At 40.3% G+C, this 21,557-nt stretch overlaps 1 protein-coding gene across 6 annotated transcripts in view; it reads left to right on the top strand.

The window, feature by feature from the left end:
• The window catches only part of MEF2A (myocyte enhancer factor 2A), a 102,091-nt gene that overhangs the window by 23,928 nt on the left and 56,606 nt on the right, over positions 1-21,557 (top strand). For 4 of the 6 annotated variants that reach the window (XM_045824768.1, XM_045824772.1, XM_045824773.1 and 1 more), the window contains exon 2: positions 2,277-2,363. The exons of 1 other annotated variant lie outside the window; for it this stretch is intronic. The gene's annotated coding sequence lies outside the window, so the exon portion shown is untranslated. Of the gene's footprint in view, positions 1-842; positions 884-2,276; positions 2,364-21,557 lie in introns of those variants that run through there. One more of the 6 variants, XM_045824769.1, reaches the window with a different exon arrangement.

Consider the following 21,557-nt stretch of genomic DNA (forward strand, 5'->3'; position numbering starts at 1 on the left):
AGCTTAGCTGCGTGACCTTGGCAAGCTGTTCCTTAGTGTTTCAGTTTCCTCCTGAGGATAATAGTGAGGTTATTGTTGGTTTTACATCAGTTAATACATGGAAAGTAATTAGGAAACTGATTAGCAGATGATAAACACTTAGATGTTACTGCTGCTGTTCTTACTATAATTACTTAGGTCTTTCCTGATACCTTTTCTCACGTTTAGTCTCCTCTCTATGACGATATGTCACCCTCCCTTGCTTTATTTTTTATTTTTTTCTCATGAAGAAATTTTCACTGATTTACCATATCCTCATTTGGTGGGGAAGAAACTTGAACAGAGTGATTGCCTCTACGGTTGAGGCAATAGCTTGTGGTCCAGGTTGATTAGAAGGGGAGGGAGCTAGGGAGTTGGTCAGGGCTGGTTTGGGAGGCACAGCAGTTGGGGGTGCAGGATGTCTAGCCCTTGCCTGAATGGAAACAGCACAATTTGGAGGCTCAGTGTGTGAAATTTGCTTACAACTGGCTGCAGCACTAACACTTTAGTTGTAGTTTTCAAAGGTCAGAGTGTGTTTCATTGTAGGTTATTATAAAAGAACTACAAAAACTTGGCTTTTAGAATATTGCCTTTTAGCAACTGAGCACTGTGTACAAAACACAAGTTATCAATAACAGTTCATGTACAGAGTTTAGGGATGAATTTGATGTGAGAATATGCACTGCAATGTGTAACCATCAGATTTGTGTTTAATCATTTATTTGCCATGGGTCGAACCTCTGACCTTTAATTCCTGCGGTGACACAAAGCTGTTGCTCAAGTCCATGATAAAATAATTAGTTTTGTGCAGATCGAGGGCCCCTGAAGAATAGTGTTACTTTGAATTACTGGGTTTTAGAAGTTGGTAAGTAATAAAACTGTATTTGAGGAGTTTTTCCTTTCTGCATTTCTTACAATTAGGTTAAAGGCTGAAACTGGCTTTTTAAAGCCAGCTCCTTCTACTCTTGCAAAAAAGGCTTATTTGAGTACGCGTATGTGTACTTTAAAATTCAAGCTTTTGATAACTTAATTTGTTGATATAAAAGGAATATGGAAGTAGGAAAGATGAAAAAGTTATTTCAAACAGAAATAACATTACAGTATCATAGTAATTAGTACTGTTGACTCAGATTCAAAGGACTAGTGTTTCTGTGGAGAAATGATGATTTTCATTTGATGAAGCAGATTCACTTGCGGGATTGGCAGAATTACCCAGTCATGCAATTCTAAGTTATTGGATTAGTATCATAATGGATCCTGGCTGGTTGGGGTGGGGAGAGGGGTGGTTTTTACCATCTTTTTTCCCTTTCTGCTAAATGTCTTGCTGTTATTTCCAAGCAAAAAAGTAGCAGGACTAGATTATTCTTCATGCACTAATCTATTGGTTAGTATTCACCAGTGTTCCTTTATTAATGTGAGTTATTGACATTGATCAGTTTTATATAAACTTTTGGCAGTTTATGGTCATTGTTTTTATTTTATGTTCCCTTTAAAAGATAGATAAAGCTGCAATTATATACTTTGCCTATGAATACAAACATTTATGAAAACTGCCCTGTCGACAGTTTTCTTTCCAAATGAGAACATAGTACAATAAACATTTTCAACAATTTTATCAAAACATAAATTCAATAGTCCAGGTGTACCAGGTAAATATAAAGCATTATGTACCAAGTAAATAGAAAGCATTATCATGCGATACAGAGTGTAGGAAAGTGGAACCTAGGAAACCAATGTGTGACTCTTGGAGTGCATAGAACATTACTGAACATCTGAGTAATACTCCCTAAAAAAATGGATTAGTGACATTAGAAATGCTCAATTGGCTAACATTATGTTTTTATAACCAAATAAAACAACTGACTTTTTTTTTTTAACTTTTAGAGAGGGGGGAAGGGAGGGAGAGATTTTTAGAGAGAGGGGAAGGGACAAGAGAGAGAGGGAGAGAAACATCATTGTGTGTTAGCCTCTCATGCACCCCCTACGGGGGACCTGGCCCACAACCCAGGCATGTGCCCCAACTGGGAATCAAACCAGTGACCCTTCAGTTCCCAAGCTGGTGCTCAATCCACTGGGCCACACCAGTCAGGGCAAAAACAGCTGACTTTCAGAAACATTTTATATTATTCAGCAAGGATTTGTGGAGCTATCTGCCAGGCATCATGTTATTGTTGGAATTTATAATAATGAAATGTATATTTAATTATATGTCAGTTAAGAACAATTACTAACCCATTTCATATTTTTCTCTTTATTAGGGAATTGCATTTTGTGAAAAAGAAACACAGGAGGATTTTCTGCAAGGATCGTATCTAAGTGCACTTTTTGTTGAAACATCATTTCTAGTAAGACACTTTTAATTTTTCTGTGATATGTAATAAACAAATACAGTGGAAATGCTTTGTCAAAACACTTAACTTTGGGAGTTAAATGTAATCCATTCAGACTATCTTGTGAGTTTGAATGACAGTCATTTTGGAGTTTATTTTTGGGATTAATGTAGATGGAATTAAGGACAATTTATAGAATCCAGTTGAAGTGCATGAGACATTATACAGATAATGTCTCATGTATTTTGTCTGCCACTGCTCAGATAACACCAGGTCTTTCCACTTTGACACATCCATGTCAATTACCCTTGTTTTTTAAAAGAGAAGAAAAAGATCTAAAATTAGGTGGTTCATACGTAACAATAATTAGGAGGAAGGGAGGGTTTGAGGATATTGCATAAGCTAAGGAAGAGGTTTTCAAATGATGGACAAAGTGGAAAAATCTGGCCCTATTTCTTGAAAGCTGGGAAGGGTCAGTGAAAAAATTAAGCTAATTTAAACAGTGCTTTAAAATGTGGACTCTTTGTTGCCTTATATCATAGGCCCATAATTGCAAAGCCCTATAAGCTATTTTGATGCAAAAACTTAATTGGTCTAGGTTAATGGTTCCAATATGCTAGTAAGATAAGTAGTTATACTCAGAAGTTTTCATGAGTGAAAGAAACCTCACCTGAAGTCTACCTTTTTTTAAAAAATGGAAACAAATTACACTGTCACTAGACTATTTAAATGTAATGTAAAAAATAGTTTTGGTATGCTATAATAAGTAATATTAACATTTTAAATATTAGATACCATTGATTAAGCCTGATTTTGTCAGTAAAAAACTTGGGGAAAGTACTCAAGATATTTTTTTTGTTCTTGTTATTTTAAGAATAGTTTTAACTATTTAACATAAGGTCTAATTTTTAACTTGAATAATTAAATGTTAGAAAGTACTTTTATGAACTTAACAAAATGAGTTCCTTGTTAAAATACTGTATTCCAATGTCAGTTTCTTGTGGCTATATATTTTTACTGTTAAAGTTTGAAAATCAGCCCATTTTATGATACCCTTCAGTTTGGGGAACTAGGAGAAAAGGCATTGTTTTTTTTTTTTTCAATTGAAGCCAGGTATTTTTCAGTCCAAAACTTACAACTGTACAGGCAGGATGGGAATAATGAAGTTTACTTCACATTTTAAAGTATAAACTTTGGTTAGTCTTGTGTAAATTTTTGAATGTTTACTTTTCTTTTTAAAAAAAAATCTAACTTACACTTCTCATAAGTTCCTTTTGTTCACTAGCTGCTCAAAACTGAGTGATTTGCATCAAAGCCGTAGGTATTTAGCCATCCTCCTGCCTATGGCTCAGAACTCTTCAGGTTCTCTGAACCTTGGCAATGGCTCTGTGCATAACTTCAGCTTTGACGTTGTGGGTCGTGTTTAAGCGTTAGGGAATTCTCCTCTGTGATGCTTCCTTCTCTACACTTGAGGCTGTAGACAATGTCTTAACTTATTCTTCATGGCAGGGTCACTTTAGCTGATAGTGTTCTTCAAGATTTATCCCTTCCGATTTTCTATTTATTCCAGTAATTGCTGACTGAGGTGTATGGAAATCTTCAACTTGAATTATGATGGATTTGCCTGTTTCTCCTTTCACTTCTTGGTTCTTGTATTTTGAAGGTTTATTATTAGGTGCATACATACTTAGTTTTTCTAATATTTTCTTGATGAATGGGGTCCACTGTCTTGAAATGTCCCTCTTTATCTCTAGTAATATGCTGTGAAATATCAAGTTTCTGAAACAGCGTGCGTAGTTTCTGGCAGAAGATCTGGTGTCGCTCTTATTTGGTATCCCCATATGTAAATTTTTTTTGGACTCTTAAGACTTTTGCAATGATTGTTTTAGTCATTTGAGTAGAGTGTGTCTTAGTATGGTTTTCTTGGAGAAAATACTACTTAGATTTTATTTTAATTTTTTTACAACAAAATTTGGAAATGCAGGCCGATATTTCTCAAATGCTCCACTTGCCCCAGCCCCTCCCTCCCTCCCTCCCTCCCTTCCTTCCTTCCTTCCTTCCTTTGACATTCTAGTTACACTTTTGGTATTACCTCTCTTGGCTCTTAAACGCTTTGATTCTTTAAAAGTTCTAGTCTTCTCTGCTTTATTTGGAGGGTTAGCGTGGTCATGTCTTCAAGTTTACCTGTCTTTTCTTCTGTAACATATACTCTGTTCTTAATCCCACCCAGTGCTTTATTTGTTCTTTTTCCCCTAATTATTATTTTTCATCTCTAGAAGTATTACTTCTCCCAGTTTTCTCCTATCATGCTATTTTCCTTTACCTTTTCCAGCATATAGGGCTTATTTATAATCATTGTTTTAGTGCCCTCATCTATTAACTCCATGAACTTTATTTTTCCTGGGTTTCTTTATATTGATTGACTTTTCTTATTATGGGCCACATTTTCCTCTTTTCCATTTCTTTAGTTTATGTTTGTATGCTGCACATTGTGATTTCATATGTTGGGCGAAGGAATTATTTGTATTTTTTGTATAGTGCTGAACTGCCTCTTTGTATAGATGAAAATAAATTACTTGGTATCAGCTGAATTCTTCTGAGCCTTCTTTTTAAGCTTTGTCAACATTGGTCCAGAGCTGCCTTTACTGTAGAGTTAATTTAGTCATCCATTGAGGTAATGCCTTCCTGAGGGTTAGAATCCATGCCCTTTTGAGGATTATTCTCCATTCTAAGTGCAGTTGACCCATGGACATCATGGGTGTGAATTGCACGGGCCACTTTCATGTGGATTTTTTTCAGTTGGACACCGTTCAGTTGCCCTTGCTGCTTAGCTGACTGCAGCTCACCCAACGCGTGCAGGTCAGACCTGTTGTTTCCGGATGAACTTGGCGACTGGGAACCAGTGTAAGTGGAGGGCCAATGGTAGTTATGTGTGTATTTTGGAGGGAGGTTGGTGGTCCAGCTCCCAAATTTTTAAGGTTCAGCTGTAACCCCAATCGGTGTTTTTTAAAAAGATTTTATTTATTTATTTTTAGAGAGGAAAGGGAGGGAGAAAGAGAGAGAGAAATATCAATGTGTGGCTGCTGGGGGCCGTGGCCTGCAACCCAGGCATGTTGCCCTGACTAGGAATCGAACCTGCGATGCTTTGGTTCGCAGCCTGCGCTCAATCCACTGAGCTACACCAGCCAGGGCCCAGTTGGTATTATTAAAATTTTGTTAGTTTGTCTGTTTTTGTGTTGTGTTTTAAGGGAAATTTTATGGTCCAATAACAGCTCATAATTCTGTACATACACTATCACGTCATCTGCAGATAGTGACAGTTTTACTCCTTCCTTTCTAGTTTGGATGACTTTTGTTTCTTCTGGTCTGATTGCTGTGGTTAGGACTTTCAGTACTGTGTTGAGTAGGAGCGATGAAAATGGACATTCCTCCCAGCCAGGGTACATTCCTGGGTTGCAGGCCATAACCCCCAGCAACCGCACATTGATGTTTCTCTCTCTCTCTCTCTCTCTCTCCCCCCTCCCTTCCTTCCCTAAAAATAAATAAATAAAATCTTAAAAAAAAAAAGAAAGAAAATGGACATTCCTGTCTTGTGTGTGATCTTTAGTTTTTCCCTGTTGATTGTGATGTTACCTGTGGGTTTATCATATATGGTCTTGATTACCTGTGGTATGTTTCCTCTACTCCCACGTTGCCGAGAGTTTTTATCATAAATGGGTGCCAGATTTTGTCAAATATTTCCTTTCCATCTGTATTGATATGACCATATGATTTTTATTCATTCGAGCTTAGGTAGTGTTGCAAAAGATGATCAAAGCGGGAGGACTTTCCACACTCAATGCTTAGCTATCTCCAGTAATTACTCCCCTGAAATAGTGCCCCAGAGATAAAGAGAAGAGATACAGTGCCTGGGAGAAGGTCAGTACGTCCACAAACACTTGCTTTATGACAAATTGGTACTTTAATAAGAGTATCAGGGAGAATATCATTCAATAAATCATGGGGGAACAATTGGTGATCCATAAAGAAGAAAATGACCCATGCTCCATACCATATGCAAAAGTCAATTTACTATTGATTGAGCATCTCAACGTGAAAGGCAAAAATTATAAAATTTTAGAAGCTAATACAAAGAGAACATTTTTATAATCTTTTGATAGGCAAAGAGTTATTAAAGAGAAATAAAAACCGCTAATATAAGTAAAACAAGTGATGAACTTGATTCCCTGAAAATTAAGCAATTGTTTTCTTGCAAAGTCACTTTTAGGAGAACAGAGAGAGGCAAACCAAAGTGGAAGAGCATGTTAGCAATACGTAACGTGGGCAGAAGGCACATGTCAGAACATTCAGAGCGGCTCTGCAGATCAGTGTGACAGACAATCCAATTGAGAAACCTGCAAGAGACAGGAAAAGGTACTTCATAAAATAATCCAAATATCTAAAAGATATGTGAAGGTGCTTCACCTCATTAGTAATATGGGGAACACAAGTTAAAACCGCAAAGAGACTCTGTCATAAGCAACTAGAATGGCTAAAAGTAACAAAAGTTCTAGTTTTGGGTAGAATAAGTTATGGAAATTCAGTGTACACTGCTGATTGGAAAGTATGCTATTGCAGCTACTTTAGGAAACTTTTTTGATGTTCACATGTCCTGTGACCCAGTAATTTCTTACCATGTGTATAACCTTGAGAGTAATGCATGCTTACGTGTACTAAGAGTTGTGTTAATAGTATTGGTAGCAGCAGTATTTGTGATAGCCTCAAATACAATACACTGTTCATTAGCAGTTGCCTAAAATTGCAATATAATCATATAATGTAATAAAAAGAGATGAACTACAGCTGCAGACTCATACAGGTGAATATCGAATACATTTCTCAAAAAAAGCCAGAAATGAAGGAATTCATAACTTGTGATTCAACTTATATAAAGATGAAAAAACACAATTAAACAGGTAAAATGTTTCTATTTTATATTTATATACATTATATATTAACAGTTTCTAATTTCATTGCTTGCCTATTCTCTATACTTTTTTCTATGCTCCTTTTCATATTCATTTAGAAATCTGATTCCGAGTGTAATGGTATACCCCAAATCAAGTTTATCTTTATAAATAAAGATAAGGTTAGACCTAGAGAAGCTTTCATACACAGGTTTGATTTGGGTGATATAAGGTAACAGTTTTTAGTAAATGTTATTTGAATCATACTGTAGAAAACCGAGATGATTTCAGCAATGATAATATATCTTTTATACATGATGTAATTATGGGCAAAGCTCCCCCGCCCCAGCCCCACCCCCTGCCCGAAATCATGACAAACGGAAAGGTGTTTGGGATAGGCATGAGGGTCTGCATTTTACAGGGAGGGAGGGTTAATACTGAAAGTGTGTTAGTGGTGCTGAAGGACTGGAATGTCATTTTCATTTCCACACCTTGCCTTGCCACGTCCTCTGTGTCCCTTGCGTGTCCCATGTGAAGACCAGACGTTGCTGTTATGTGGGCTTAATTAATCTGGTCATGAAAGGTCATGTGTGGATGGGCAGTAGTCTTAATAAGGGCAGTTTACAAAGTCTCCTTTCTAATCATGATTTTAATAATACTGTGCCTATCTCCAAGGAGCCCAAGGTGCCCTGTGGCTACATCCTGTGGGGCGCAGAAAATAACTTTCCTCCCAGCTTCTCCGAGTTCTTTTAGCTAGGCTAATGATCAAATTAACAGGAGACAAATTAACAGGAGAAAATGCCCCAAATTTATTGCAGATGTACATGTGAGGGTGCCGTAAAATAATTAGACCCAAGGTGCATTGGGCAGTTGAGGTGTAAAACCATCTTGGAGAAAAGAAAATGGGGCGGGGGTCTGGGGCTTCATGGGGGCAGTAAGGGATACACGAGGAGCAGCGAAAGGGCACAGTGGTGGTAAGCACGTTCCTGCGGGGCAGCCCAGCGACAGTGGGACACAGAGGGGACCAGAGGGGACGTGTAAGAGCAGACTTTGATTGGATCCTGCCTGTTCGTCACCCTGCATTCAAATAGGCTACGTGACTATGCCAAGGGTAATGCACTCATATCCCCTTCCTGAATCAGGTTCTCTCTGAATTCCTTTAGGCAAGTAAGGGGGAGGGGCACAGGTTCTGTTGGTCTTTTGTTTCTTCATAACCAGCCTAAAGCCAATATCCTGAGCGGCATATTTGGGGTGGCGAAACTTTGGTCCCTTCGGTCCTCCTCAGTTCGAGCTGTGTGCTTGCTTCTTTCGTAGCACTGAGTTGAGGGAGCGAAAAAGTGAGTCCCTGAAAAACCATGTGACATGTCATTGGGCTGGCTATCTAGAAAGAAAATACAATTGTAGAGACTGGCCATTCTGATAAAAATTTTGAACTTTATAATGTCTTTTTTAGTCAGTAGTCTGGATTATTTAACATGATTAACTAATACTTTATATAATTTTTAAATAAAGGTATGTCTCGCTTTAAGGAAGCACAACTTAAAAAAAACTTCATTCTACCCATACAGTTAAATGAAGGGAGTGATACTGGCATTAAAACATTGCTTCTAGTTTCTGTAACATTTAGTTAACTTCTGTGGCAAATTTAGGATGATATGTTACTGACCAATAATTGTGACCAACACATAATTTTTAGCACTGTATCGCACATTGTATAAAACAAGGCGTATATCAATTTCTCTAGTAGGAATAGGCTCTTAACGTTTCACACTATGCCTTTCCTCTGATCTTTTAGCATTCAGCTTTAAAATGTCCTTAATCTAAAAACATAGGGTCAAAGCATACACAAATGCACCACCTGATATTAGAGAAAACCAGATAAAGATAGAAAGATACTGTATTTAAACCACTTTAGTTTTTCGATTTTACCTAAAACATTCATATAATAAGCACATAGTAAGGAGTGATACATTGGTGTAGCATCAGGCAAATCCATCGATACTCAGTATTTCAGTGTTCCTAGCTTTGTACTCACCTTTTTCACACCTTTGGAGGTGTGAGAGCCAGGCCACAGCTAGCCTTGGCAAAGCCAGAAGAAGGCTCCTATCCTAGTTTTAGGTGGATGCTGCCCTCTGTTAGGGTTTGGGGCGCTCAGATCACCTTCTCCTGGCTCCACACCCACGGGCAGGGTTCAGCCTCCGCTCTTGTTCCTAGTGACTTTCGGTCGTAATGAGTTCTCGCCCACCTTCTGACAGGTTTGTGGAATTTGCCTCGTTGTGCTGGGCAGAATGTCTGTGATGATACCCAGAATGCTTCCAGTGGGTTCTTTTAGCTACTAAGGATTATTTTCTCAGTGCTGTCTGTCTGTCTTGAATCAGGTGCTAGTGTTTTAAAATTTACCTAAAATTTATAACAAGCTAATATAAGTCAGGACTTTGTAAAATTAAGTTTGAACGTTTGTTGTTCTTTATGAACATTACATACATACAGCAAAACTGCATTTATATTCAAAGTAAAGTGATTTGTTGTTGTTGAATCGTTTCTTTAAATAGTGACTAACAGCCATCATTGTGTCCATCAATGTATTTTAAAAATATGTAATTAGATACAGCATGTACAAATTGGGTACTGTTCTGGCCGAAATGAAATCTTCAGTTATTTTCCATAAAACATAGTTTAATAATAGTCTTACATTAATTCAGAATTTGAATTTCTGCCTGGATTTAATTGTTGGTAAACACGAATGGAAACAACTGTTTTTAGAGGGAACTAAGGAATTTTTTTTCATGTTAAGAGTAATTGAAAAACAATTCTGTAAGGTCAAAGAACCTCTAATTGCATTATGAATTAGAGTAAGATAGTTTCCCTCAACTTTGGCAAAGAGCATGAGCATGAGTGGTTTTTTGTGTGTTTTATAAGGGACTATAGTGCCTAATTGTATGTGTGTCTGCCTGTCTGTGAGTAATGTCGCACTCTACAGTACTGAAATTGGGATTAAAATGATTCGGCATTGCTTGATTCTGATTTTTCAAGGAGATCTTTTAGCAAAGTGGGTAGCCTCCAGGGTTTCTTGTTTGTTTGGATAGTGTTTTCCCCCTTCTAGTAGATGACAATTAGACGGCCCAGGGTATTCATATCCAAATGCCATAAACTTTTCTAATTACTTTTTTATAGAATTGAGAGTCTCTGAAATCAAGAATCGTATAGCTCTGGCCAAGTGACTCATGGCTGGAGTGTCATCCCATTCGGTCCCCAGTTGGGATACATTTCTAGGTTGTGGCTTCAATCCCTGGTGGGGGCGCATGTGGGTCTTTGTCTTTCTCTTTCCCCTCCTTCTCTCTTGAAAATAAATAAAAAACATGTCCTTTCGTGAGGATTAAAAAAAAACAATCATATAGAATGCTACTGGGGAAATCTGTAGTGAAATTGAGAAAACAGTTCTTTGCTATAGCAACAAAAGAATAAAATGATTAGGGATCAATTGAGCAGGTGTGTGGCACCTGCACACTGAAAACTGCACAGCGCCATTGAAAGAAATGAAGGAAGGCCCAAGTAAATGCAAAGGCATGCTGTGTTTACAGATCACAATACTTTATTATTACGATTGCATTACTCCTCAAACAGACTGAATGCAATCTGTGTCAAAATCTTAGCTTCCTTTTTTAGCAGGAATTGATAAGCTGATCCTAAAAGTTACATGGAAGTCCCAAATGCCCAAAATAGATAAAAAATAACCTTTCAAAATAATGAGGCCGAGGACTCCCACTTCCTGCTCTTGGAAGTTACAACAAAGCCGCAGCAGTGAAGCCAGTGTGGCCCCGGCATAGGGATGGACCTAAAGATCGACGGCATCGAGTTGAGAGTCCAGAAATGAACCCTTACAGTGAAGGCCAGCTGATTTTTGGCGAGGTTGCCAACACCATTCACTGGGGGAAACTAGCCCTTTAAACAAGTGGTGCTGGGGTACCTAGATGTTGACATGTAAAGGAATGAAGTTTGTTTTTTGTACTTTACACTATATACAAAAATTGGCTCAAATAGATGGAAGACTTCAATGTAAGAGCTAAAACCATGTTAGCTTACAGCTTCATGACCTCGCATTAGGTGGTGGTTCCTTAGATATGACACCGAATGCACAACCAACCGAAGAAGAAGTAGGTATAATGGCCTTCGTCAAAATTAAAAACTTCTACGCTGCTTCCAGGGACGCTATCTCAAGACAGCGAATAAATAAACAGCCTGCTGAGTGGGAGAATATATTTCCAAATCATATCTGATAAGGGTCTAGTATCCAGAATATATAAAGAACTCTTTTACAGCCTAACAATGAAAAGATGAATAACAAAAGGGTTGGAATAAACTTTTCTCCAAAGATACATACACGGCTGATAGGCACATGAAAAAGTCCTTCACGTCATTAGTCATCGGGGAAGCACAAATCTAGACCACGTGGTATCTAAACACAATCTAGATACCACTTCACACCAATAGGATGGTTGTAATAAAAGGGAAAACAAGCACTGGTGAGGATGTGTAGGAACCGGAACCCTTATGCTGTATGACGCTGGTGGGAATGCAAAAGTTTCTGATGCCTTGGACAACAGTCAGGCAGTTCCTCAAAAGGGCAGAGCCGCCTCGTGACCCAGCACTTCCGCCCCTGGCTACTGTATACCCAAGAGAACTGAAGACATGCCCACACGAAAACTTGTGTCCCATTAGTCACAGCAGCGTCATTCGTGATGGTTAATACACGCAGGGCCCTGACTGGGCAAACCCATACAGACAGAAGGTAGATTAGTAATTGCTAGGGGTCGGGAGGGGGTGGAATGGGAAATGTTTGCTAATGGGCACTGAGTTTTTTTTAGGGGGATGATGAAAATATTCTATAATTAGATACTGGGAATGGTTGCACAACTTTGTGAATATAGTAAAAAAAAACAAACCCAAAAAACAAAAACAAGTAACGTGCACACTTTAAAACATGAGTTTTATGGCATAAGTGAACTATACTCAACTTTTAAAAATCATATAGAAATGAAAACAGATTGAGCTCTGATCTTATTGTCAAACCAGGATATTTTGACAGTGAGGGGCCTCGCCTACTAATGACACCCTCAGAGTAGACACGGAGCTGGCGGTTCCCGGTAAACCAGGACGCATGTTCTTCTTCCATCCTCGAGTGTTCGAACTGTCTTCTTTCTGCTCGCGGAAGAATATGAGGGATGTGAAATCCTTGTCTCTTTATCAAACATGAGAAAAAGAAAAGGGCTAAGAAAGCCATGTAAGTCAAGGAGAAGGGAGAGAAGGTACTTCTTTGTGGAAATGAACATGAATGTGTGTGTCACGTGCCGTCAGGACTGGACTCATTTGTGTGACTTTGGTCACTTCACTCTCGCAGGTAGCCAGTGTGTGGGTGAGTGAGTGAGTAGTCCAGTGCTGTGCTGTGATGAAGCCGTTTCTCCGAACTAGGGGTGTGCGTCCTCATCATCATCTGTGGAGCTTTAAAAAATGACTGTTGCTGGGGCGTTAGTCTCAGTTACGACTTATGAGTTTCGTTGTGGGGCCAGGGCAAGTTCATGAACACAGAATACATGTTTTCTCCCCTTAGTTGAATCTAGTATCCATTTAAATTGAGAGCCACTGCATTCCGTCAATGAGTTTTATTGATCCATTTATTGAAATACATACTTATTTTTGTTTTGTGCATAAATAGGAAGCAGCAGCAGGGTCTGTCAGAACCTCAGTCTAAACTATACCCACTCATCTTTTTTTTTTTTTCAGGACCAGCCTGTGGGTAATCCAGAAATTGTGATTCATCAAGAATCACAGTGGTCATGTTAATTCTTCAAGATTGATATTGGGAGGAATCTTATTATTTATGTATTTTTTTAGGTTATCGTAAAGCAAGAGTAGTAGTGGGAAGTAGGCTGAAGTTGAATTCCTTTGAATTCCTTTGAACTTGAAACTATACTCTTGATGGGCAGGAAAGGGCATCGTCACTGCTGTACCTAATGGGAGGGACTGGGCGATGGAGACCTTTCAGGAGGTCAGAACTCTCTGCGTTAGCTGACACCGGCCCATGGCCTTTCTGTTTTGACAGCCCACCGTAGCCTCTGATAGCGTGCCCTCTGGGGGCAGTGGAACTGGGGGAGGACATAGTACAATGCTGTGGTCTTTTCACAGCTTCAGTTTCTTTTGTGCATCCATATACAGTTTAATAGAAATTAACGTTAGGCTGGCTGGCGTAGCTCAGTGGATTGAGCGCGGGCTGCGAACCAAAGTGTCGCAGGTTCGATTCCCAGTCAGGCCATATACCTGGGTTGCAGGCCATGGCCCCCAGCAACCGCACATTGATGTTTCTCTCTCTCTTTCTCCCTCTTTTCCCTCTCTAAAAATAAATAAAATCTTTAAAAAAAAATTACGGTAGTACTCTGCTGTTGAAAGGTAGCATCAACTCATTAAATGGGAGTTGGATGGCTCCTGAAGATTTTGAAGTTTAGTTTATTTAGTGATGGATCGTGTCCATCCAGAGATGTCTCTGTGACATTTTTGAATGATGGCTTTTCTTCAGCTACTGCTTAATAGTTCCAGTGGCCATTCTGATGGTGGCTACATGGGAGGGGAGTTGCAGGGATGGGTGAAAAAGGGGAGGAGATTAAGATGCACAAATTGCCAGTTATAAAAAACAAGGGATGTAAAGTGTAGCATAGGGAATACAGTCAGCAATGTTGTGATAACTGTGGGGATTCTAGGTTTACCAGGGTGATTGATCACTCTGTAAGTTATATAGATATCTAATCACTGTGCCATACACCTGAAACTAATATCTTACGGTAACTGTAATAGAAAAATAAAAAAAAAAAACATTAAAAAACAGCACCAGTGGTGATACTGTATCGTTATAACGAAACCTGGCATTAGAGCCAAAATTCCAACACAGCCCTCTCGTGTGACATTGCCTGAACGGTACTTTTGGCCCCCAGTCCCTTCCCCAGGAAGCGGAGCAAACGCTGACGACCTCGCGAGGTTCCTGTGACTGTAACTGAGACAGCGTGCCCTCACGTCTAACACGCTGTGGCACGTGCTGGCGCTCGGATGGAGGGTCACTCGCCTCCCCTTTTCCACTGGGGAGGAACACCTGACAGCCTGCAGAAGGTTGGCTCTCAGAGTTTTCAGAGTTCGGGGCTTGAACTCTTCCTTTTACTTTGATTGATTGCTTTCATTCATTGACTAAGCAACTGCTCATCAAGCGTCTGTTTTTGGTTAGGCCCTTGGGGAGCTGCTCGAGTTACAGGAGCAAAATGTAATAGATTCAGTCCTCCTCATCACTGAGCTTACAGTTTGGCGAGGGGTGGGGGAGGGAAATTAAACATTTCATTGTACAAGTAATCACATTACAGTCGTGCTAAGCGCCATAAAAGAGAAGCAGAGTGTGCTCTGAAGTATGTTAGGAGTCCTGACATAGTTTGGGTTAGCGAACATTTCATGGAGGAAATGATGGTCATACAGAGACATGAAGAATGTATAGGCCTCTTAGTCAGGGGGCGTGCTTGGGATGAGACCTCATGAGAGGCGGCCAGCCGATAGTGTGTGTGAAGGCCCTGCAGGGAGTTAGGAGCTTTCTGAGTGCAGAACGGCCTGTGCCTGAAGCTCACTGAGCAAGAGGAGGAGTGGCGGAGAATGGGTGAGTGCTGTGGGCAGAGGCAGAGACCTGACTAGACAGGACTTCGTAGGTCACAGTCAGGGCTTGGATTTAAGAACAGTGGTAAGTGACATTCTGGTATTTGGATTTTATTTTAGTTTTAACTTTTTAAAAAATTTTATTTATTTTTAGAGGCGGGAGGGGAGGGAGGGCGATTGAGAGGGAAACGTCAATATGTGATTGCCTCTCGAGCGTCCTCTACTGGGGACCTGGCCCACAACCCAGGCATGTGCCCTGACTGGGAATCGAACCAGCCACCCTTTGGTTCACAGGCTGGAGCTCAATCCACTGAGCCACACCAGCCAGGGGCCGGTATTTGGATTTTAAAATTGCTCTAGCAAAAATGGGGAAATTGGGTTGGAGAGGAATATGAATGCCTACTGAGACCAGTTAGTGGAGTGTTGCAAAGCCTAGGCTAGGGCGGCAGTGGTGGTTTCGGGAAGCGGAGTTCTGTGCTGCGAGTGGGAGCCAGATCTTGTGGTGGCTTTCTTCTTGTGGGCAGTGTGGACTCAGTGGAGATTTTATAGATGGGAGTGATTTGGCTACGTAAGATGTTTAAACTGGCAGGAAAGGTGTCAATACAGGAAAGGTTTGGTTTTTAAAAACGTTGGATTTTGTAATGCCTGTAGGACACCCAGGGTGAGTAGCTGAGAGCGTGGTTGGAAATACAGGGCCCGTTAGGCTGGTGATTTCGCTCTTGTGTCCAAGTGGTGGCCCGGGCCTTTGCAGGAGGTTGGTGACCCCAGTACCTGGTATTTGTCTTTTATGCACATTTCACAACAGTTTGGATGCATCTGCTGTGATTTCCTTACCACCTGTAAACTTACTTGTGCTGCATACACTAGGGATTTTTGTTATCTCTCTTAATTCTCACAAACGTCTGAGCATTATTATTATTCTGGTGTTCTTAACACGTGGCACCTGAAGCTTCGAGAAGTGAAGTAACCAAGGGTAGCGGTGAACAGGGGTGGAGCTGAGGTCTGAACCCGGGCGGGCTCACTGCAGCTCCTGTCCTCCGAGCCGCCACCAGACGCCGCTGCTCCGCGATATCTGACCCGGCAAGTGAACAAGACGGAGAGCAGCTGGGAACGCGTCTGTTGACCTTCGCTGGGGTCGCGTGCGCTGCGTGTTGCTTGTGCCTTAGGTATGATAGTGTGCTTTCTCATGTCCCTTACTATTTACATGTTCTGTGACGCACTTGGTATCTGCTCTGCTTTGAAAATGCAGAAACTGTGGCCCAGAGAGCCTAAGTGACTGACTTGGTCAAGATCCTTAAGAGCTAGTTAATGGCAGAGCTAGGGTTTAAAATAGGCCCTTTTCCTCTAAGGCGAGTGCATTTTCTATTCCATTACTTACAAATAAGAATTGTGTTGACCTAAAAATGAGAATGTTTCCCTTGAGGAACATGATGGACTTAATGGTTATATACCAAACTACAGTCTTGTTCTTACAAATAAATGATAGATCATCAGTATTTAGGATTATACATTGAATTTCGAGGATAAACAGCTGAACAAATTGAAATACTTAAAAATACTTTCATAGCTATACAAAGTTAAGATTTTTATTTATTTCAGAAGAGGTAAAATAGGAAGATATTATCTAGCAAATTCATGTTTAGTTTACAATATCTTTGAAGAAATGAGACAGAATCACAATATTGATGTATTCAGTGGCTTTTTATAGTCTGTAGATAATGGTTAGCGTTTGTATAGGACTGCATCTTGATTTTGCTCAATTCAGTCAGTCATTTAATTTTCTACTTTTTGTTTCCTTTTTAATTTGAGAGGACAATTGAAAATTAATATAATAAGGTAGCATAGCATAATGTATTTTCAATATTGGCTTCTCTTGGTACAAGAGTTCAAGACTTTCATGTTACTGGTGCTTGTTAACTGCCTGCTGGGTATCAGTGAGAGGCAGTTGAGCTTAGTATTAACAGTGTAGCTCCTCCTTCAGGGTCTCACTTTGGGATAAATAATGTTTACTCCAGTGAGCCCTCTGCAGAAAGACTAGCGTGAGGCAGTCTCAAGAAAAATCACCTGTCATCTGCCTTCATTGTGTGGTGCTGGAGTTGATGAGGTGGAGTGTCTTTCGGGTACCGAATGCCTGAAGTCATTCTAGGTTGAGGTTTCTTTGGGTTGCTGAGCTGTAGCCACGCGCGTCCTTATCACAGTGAAGGTGAAACCCTGTCTCACTTGGCCAGCAGAGCCTGTCTGGAAAAGATACTCGACTTTGACTGGGTGGCTGGACGTGTGAGCATTTTGAAGCAGTTTTATAAGGTTCTTGAGAATTTTAGGAAGTAATGAGTAGCTAAATCAGTAGGCTGTTCAACTCTCTCCCACTTTATCTTTGTTTCAGTCATTTATTAGTTTGCCTGTTTTCTAAATATGATCATGATCTGTGTATATTGAAAGGATCGATTGCTCCTCTTTGAATGCCGGCTTTTGTCGCCCAGCACTGCCGTTCAGCAGTTTTTCATGGTGTTCATTTCCCACACCATCATTTCTTGTAAAGACTGTGCTGTACTGAGTACCTGTAAGACATCAAACAGCTTTCTCCAGAGCCCCATAGGGAACTCTTTCATTTTTAAGGCTCTACATGTGCTTCACTATATGATTTACAGTTATTTACAAAGCGTTTTCATTTTCTGTGTGTATCATCTGCTATTTTGACTTGGAAGATTTTGGTCTTATGACCATTCGTACATCTCTTTTATATCTAAAATAAAAATATAGAATGAAATGATAGATCATGGAAAAATATTTATGATTTGGTATGAGACTAACCTGCCTGAAGCATTTAAAAGTGACCTGTAGTTTACTTATCCTTTTGGGAACAGATCATGATCTTCTCTTAAGCCATCTGCATGCACGTGTCAGGCAGGGTGCTTTCTGCTGCAGGTGACGGGGAGGCTGGCCGAGCAGTGAGGGTCTGACCATCTCATCTGATGAGAAGGTCAGGGTGGCTCCAGCGTGGGTGAACTTGGGCCCCTCCTCTCTATCTTCTCTGGCATTTGCATGTTCTGCCGTTCCAGTCTAAGTCTGTTTAGTTGTCCCTCCCTGCCAGCACAGTCCCTAGGCAGAGTGTGGTTGGCCTGGACTGCGCGTGTGCCCGTGAGGGAGGAAAAAGCGATAGACTTCTTTGCTCTGGATTGCTTCTGAAGATCCCAGTTTATTTTCTGTTTCATCTTTTATTTTCATTGTTGAAACAGAAGGAATGTCAACCACCTTCCAAGTATCTGCTGGTGCTTATTTTTAAGTGACATATAGACATCAAGGAAAATGAACATTAAAAAAAGAGTAGAGGATAACAAGTGTTTCTCTCTGTAGTCGGTAGTCCCTCAGACAATAAAGAATCCTGTCGATAAATCCAGTCCACTTATCCAGTCTATGGTGTAACATTAAAACATGTTAACAAGAATAAATGCTGTTGATGAAAATCTCATGGATCTAATTATGAACTTTGAATCCAGGTAAATGAAAAGAAGATTCTTCCTTTCATAAGAATCACAATCTTCTTCCAAATAACCAGTTTTCTCTAATTATAAATGTAAATTTTTGTAGGTTTATAATATCTGATGAATTTCTCTAAGTATCTTATTAAATCTGCAAAATTTAAAATTGATCTTTGCACCCTGGCTGGTATAGCTCAGTGGATTGAGTGCAGGCTGCGAACCAAAGTGTCGCCAGTTTGATTCCCAGTCAGGGCACGCGCCTGAGTTGCAGGCCAAGTCCCCACTTGGGGGCACATGAGAGGCAACCACACATTGATGTTTCTCTCCTTCCTATCCTCTCTCTTTAAATATAAGTAAAAAATAAAAAACCTTTAAAAAATCGATCTTTGCCTTGTAGATGTTCCCTAGGTGGCAGCCAAGCCTGTGCTGGCCTTGTCAATTTTATGGTCAACAAATGGGCACTTGGGGTTGGAATAAACTGAGATTAACAGTGAGTATAATTTTTAAGCACCTGTTATGCCAAGTGCTGGACAGGTGCTTTATTTGTAGGGACTGTCCACAATCGCACGTGAAATTCATTATTCTCGTGCACAGATTTGAAAACGAAGGGGGAGAGAAGTTGACGTGACTGTGCCCCAGAGTCACGCATCTCGTAAATAACCGACGCCTGGAAAGGGGACCAAAACTTGACTTTGCGTGTCACCAAGGGGCTCCTCTCACGTCTGTGGTTTTGGCCCCTGTCTTCGGTGTGTGCACGTGGGGCAGGCCCACGGAGAAGAACACAGTCCCCTGTGGCTGGGGATCCAGAGGTCCTAGACTGTCGTGCCAGCCCGTGCGGCCTTGAAGAATGTGTTAAGCTGTCTGCGGATTCCTTCTTACCAGTTTTTGTGGTAGAAGCCTGTAGTCTCGGAGAGACCTGTCAGCCTTTGGAATTCCATCCACATGGCTGCCATGCAACCTTAGCTCTTTGATAAGCTCAAGAAAGGTTATGCTTTGTAAACTGTTCGCTCTTTCTCTCTGTTAGGATAGGAGCAGTGTTATCTTGAGGCTTTTTAGTGTCCTTAGCTGAAGTCATTGTGTGGATCCTGGAGCAATGCAGGGGTTAGAGAATCACAGTCAGATAGAATGGAAATACACTGGAATTTCTTAGGATGCATTTGTTTGTTGTTAATTAATTATATAAATTAATATCGGCCCTATAAAGAATAAGTTGTCTTGATTTCATTTAGGAATGAAAGGCAGGATTCTGTTAGGAGTCTTTGTGCTGTTCATCATGGCCACAGATGTGTTAGGGAAATGAAGCAGGGTAAAGGTTTTTGGTCTGTGGTCCTTTTACGTTCTGCAGAAAGCAGCGACTGTAACCTGGGATGCTGTAGAGCCAGATTGTTCTCACAGAAATGTGCAAGTGTCCTGTGGTTTTGATATATTTACTGTATTATTTTTTACATATAACTAAATAGTGAAACACTTGATGTTATATTCCTTATCCATGGCTGTACTGAAAATATATATTTTTTTCTCTATTTGAAGTCAATAAATACCTTTTCAGATAAACAGGGCACATTTTACTGATCAGAAGTTTTTTTTTTTACGATCTTGTTTGTCTTAGTGTCTGCAAATCTGATTATCTTGAAAATGTGCAAAGTTTTTACCTTTCAGGGATTGTCCTTTTCACTAATAAATTTTCAGACGTAAGACCCTTGCCTAGATGAGAGCCGTGTAAAACTTTATTTGGTGTTGCCCGTATCTGTCCTATTTCATTTCCTAACCAGCTCTGGTACTTGGGGTGGGCATCCTGTATCTCCGGCTGCATGTCACTTGTGTGGAATAGAAAGAGACTGGGATGCACGTCTATTTGTAAATTATTGAATAATAAGTGTTATAAAGTAACATGAAGGCTTAGGAAAAATGTTCAATGCAGATAAGTGTTATTAATGAGAACTATCACTGGTGATCTTCTGTTAATTCACAGATGGGAAATTTTCCTCCATGCTTCTCTGACCAGTGAAGTCAAGTTGGACAAGCATGACCTTTGTTCCCCCTGATAACGACATCTTTAATAACTGGATGTCCTTCCACTTCACACAGCAGCATTTCGATGATTATTTATGTTGTCTGCATAGTATTCACAAAGATAAAATTGATATTTGTTCAGTAGAGGTTATAATTTTCAAATGATAAAGATTTCATTTTTAGAAGGGTTTTATACATACTAATTAGAATCATAGAATGTTAAAGCTGCAATATTGGCTAGCATTTGCACAACAGTTTATATCTGCTTGCCACTCTGATAAGAATTTTATGCCTAATAGTAAGAGGTAGATGGACACCAGATGCCTCTGGATGGGATACCCTAAGAAGGATGCAGGTGTTCTTGCTGGGAACTGAAATGGGAGGAGATACCAAACAAACCTAAATTGAGAAATACTGTGTAGAAAAACTGGCTTGTGTTCTTCAAAACGTCAATGTCACGAAAGCCAAAGGCCAAGAAGTGTTTCTAGATTAAAGCACACCGAAGAGACGGACAGCTCAGTGTGGTATTGGATCCTGGATAATGCGGTACTGTACTGGGGGCGGGGGCCTTAACATTATTGGGACAACTAGCAAACTGGAGTATGGCCTGCACTTTAAAGTACTGTATTGGTGATATAGTTCCTGGATTTGATTATTGTACTTGAGTTATATGAGAAAATATTCATATTCTTAGGAAATTCACGCTTTAAGGATTGATATATGCAATTTATCCTCAAGTGGTTCAGAGCAATGCATTTTTAACGTGCACAAGAACATTATAGTAGATCAGGGAATATCTATATCCCGAAGTATGGGCAAGTAGAAGGAGGCAGCCACCTGCAGCTTGAAATGATAGATTGCAGCGCCTCTGGCCTGGCCCTGGACGGGAGGAAGGAGCCACGCTGTGGGAGCGGTGGTGGGTCCCTTACCTGGCTGTGGTTGGAAGTCTTTGGCTTCTTCTCTCCTCCCCACGATCCTTTGCCATGGTGGGATACAGGGTGTCTGTGGGAGGTCTGGGCTAGAGACGGCGGGGCGGCCTGCGACCCTCTGCTGCAGGAAGACTGCCGCGGGGCTCTCCCTCCATCCTCTCC

Source organism: Phyllostomus hastatus, unplaced genomic scaffold (assembly GCF_019186645.2).
Source record: "Phyllostomus hastatus isolate PE091 unplaced genomic scaffold, TTU_PhHast_1.1 phas_scaffold_555, whole genome shotgun sequence".
In the NCBI taxonomy this organism is placed as follows: domain Eukaryota; kingdom Metazoa; phylum Chordata; class Mammalia; order Chiroptera; family Phyllostomidae; genus Phyllostomus; species Phyllostomus hastatus.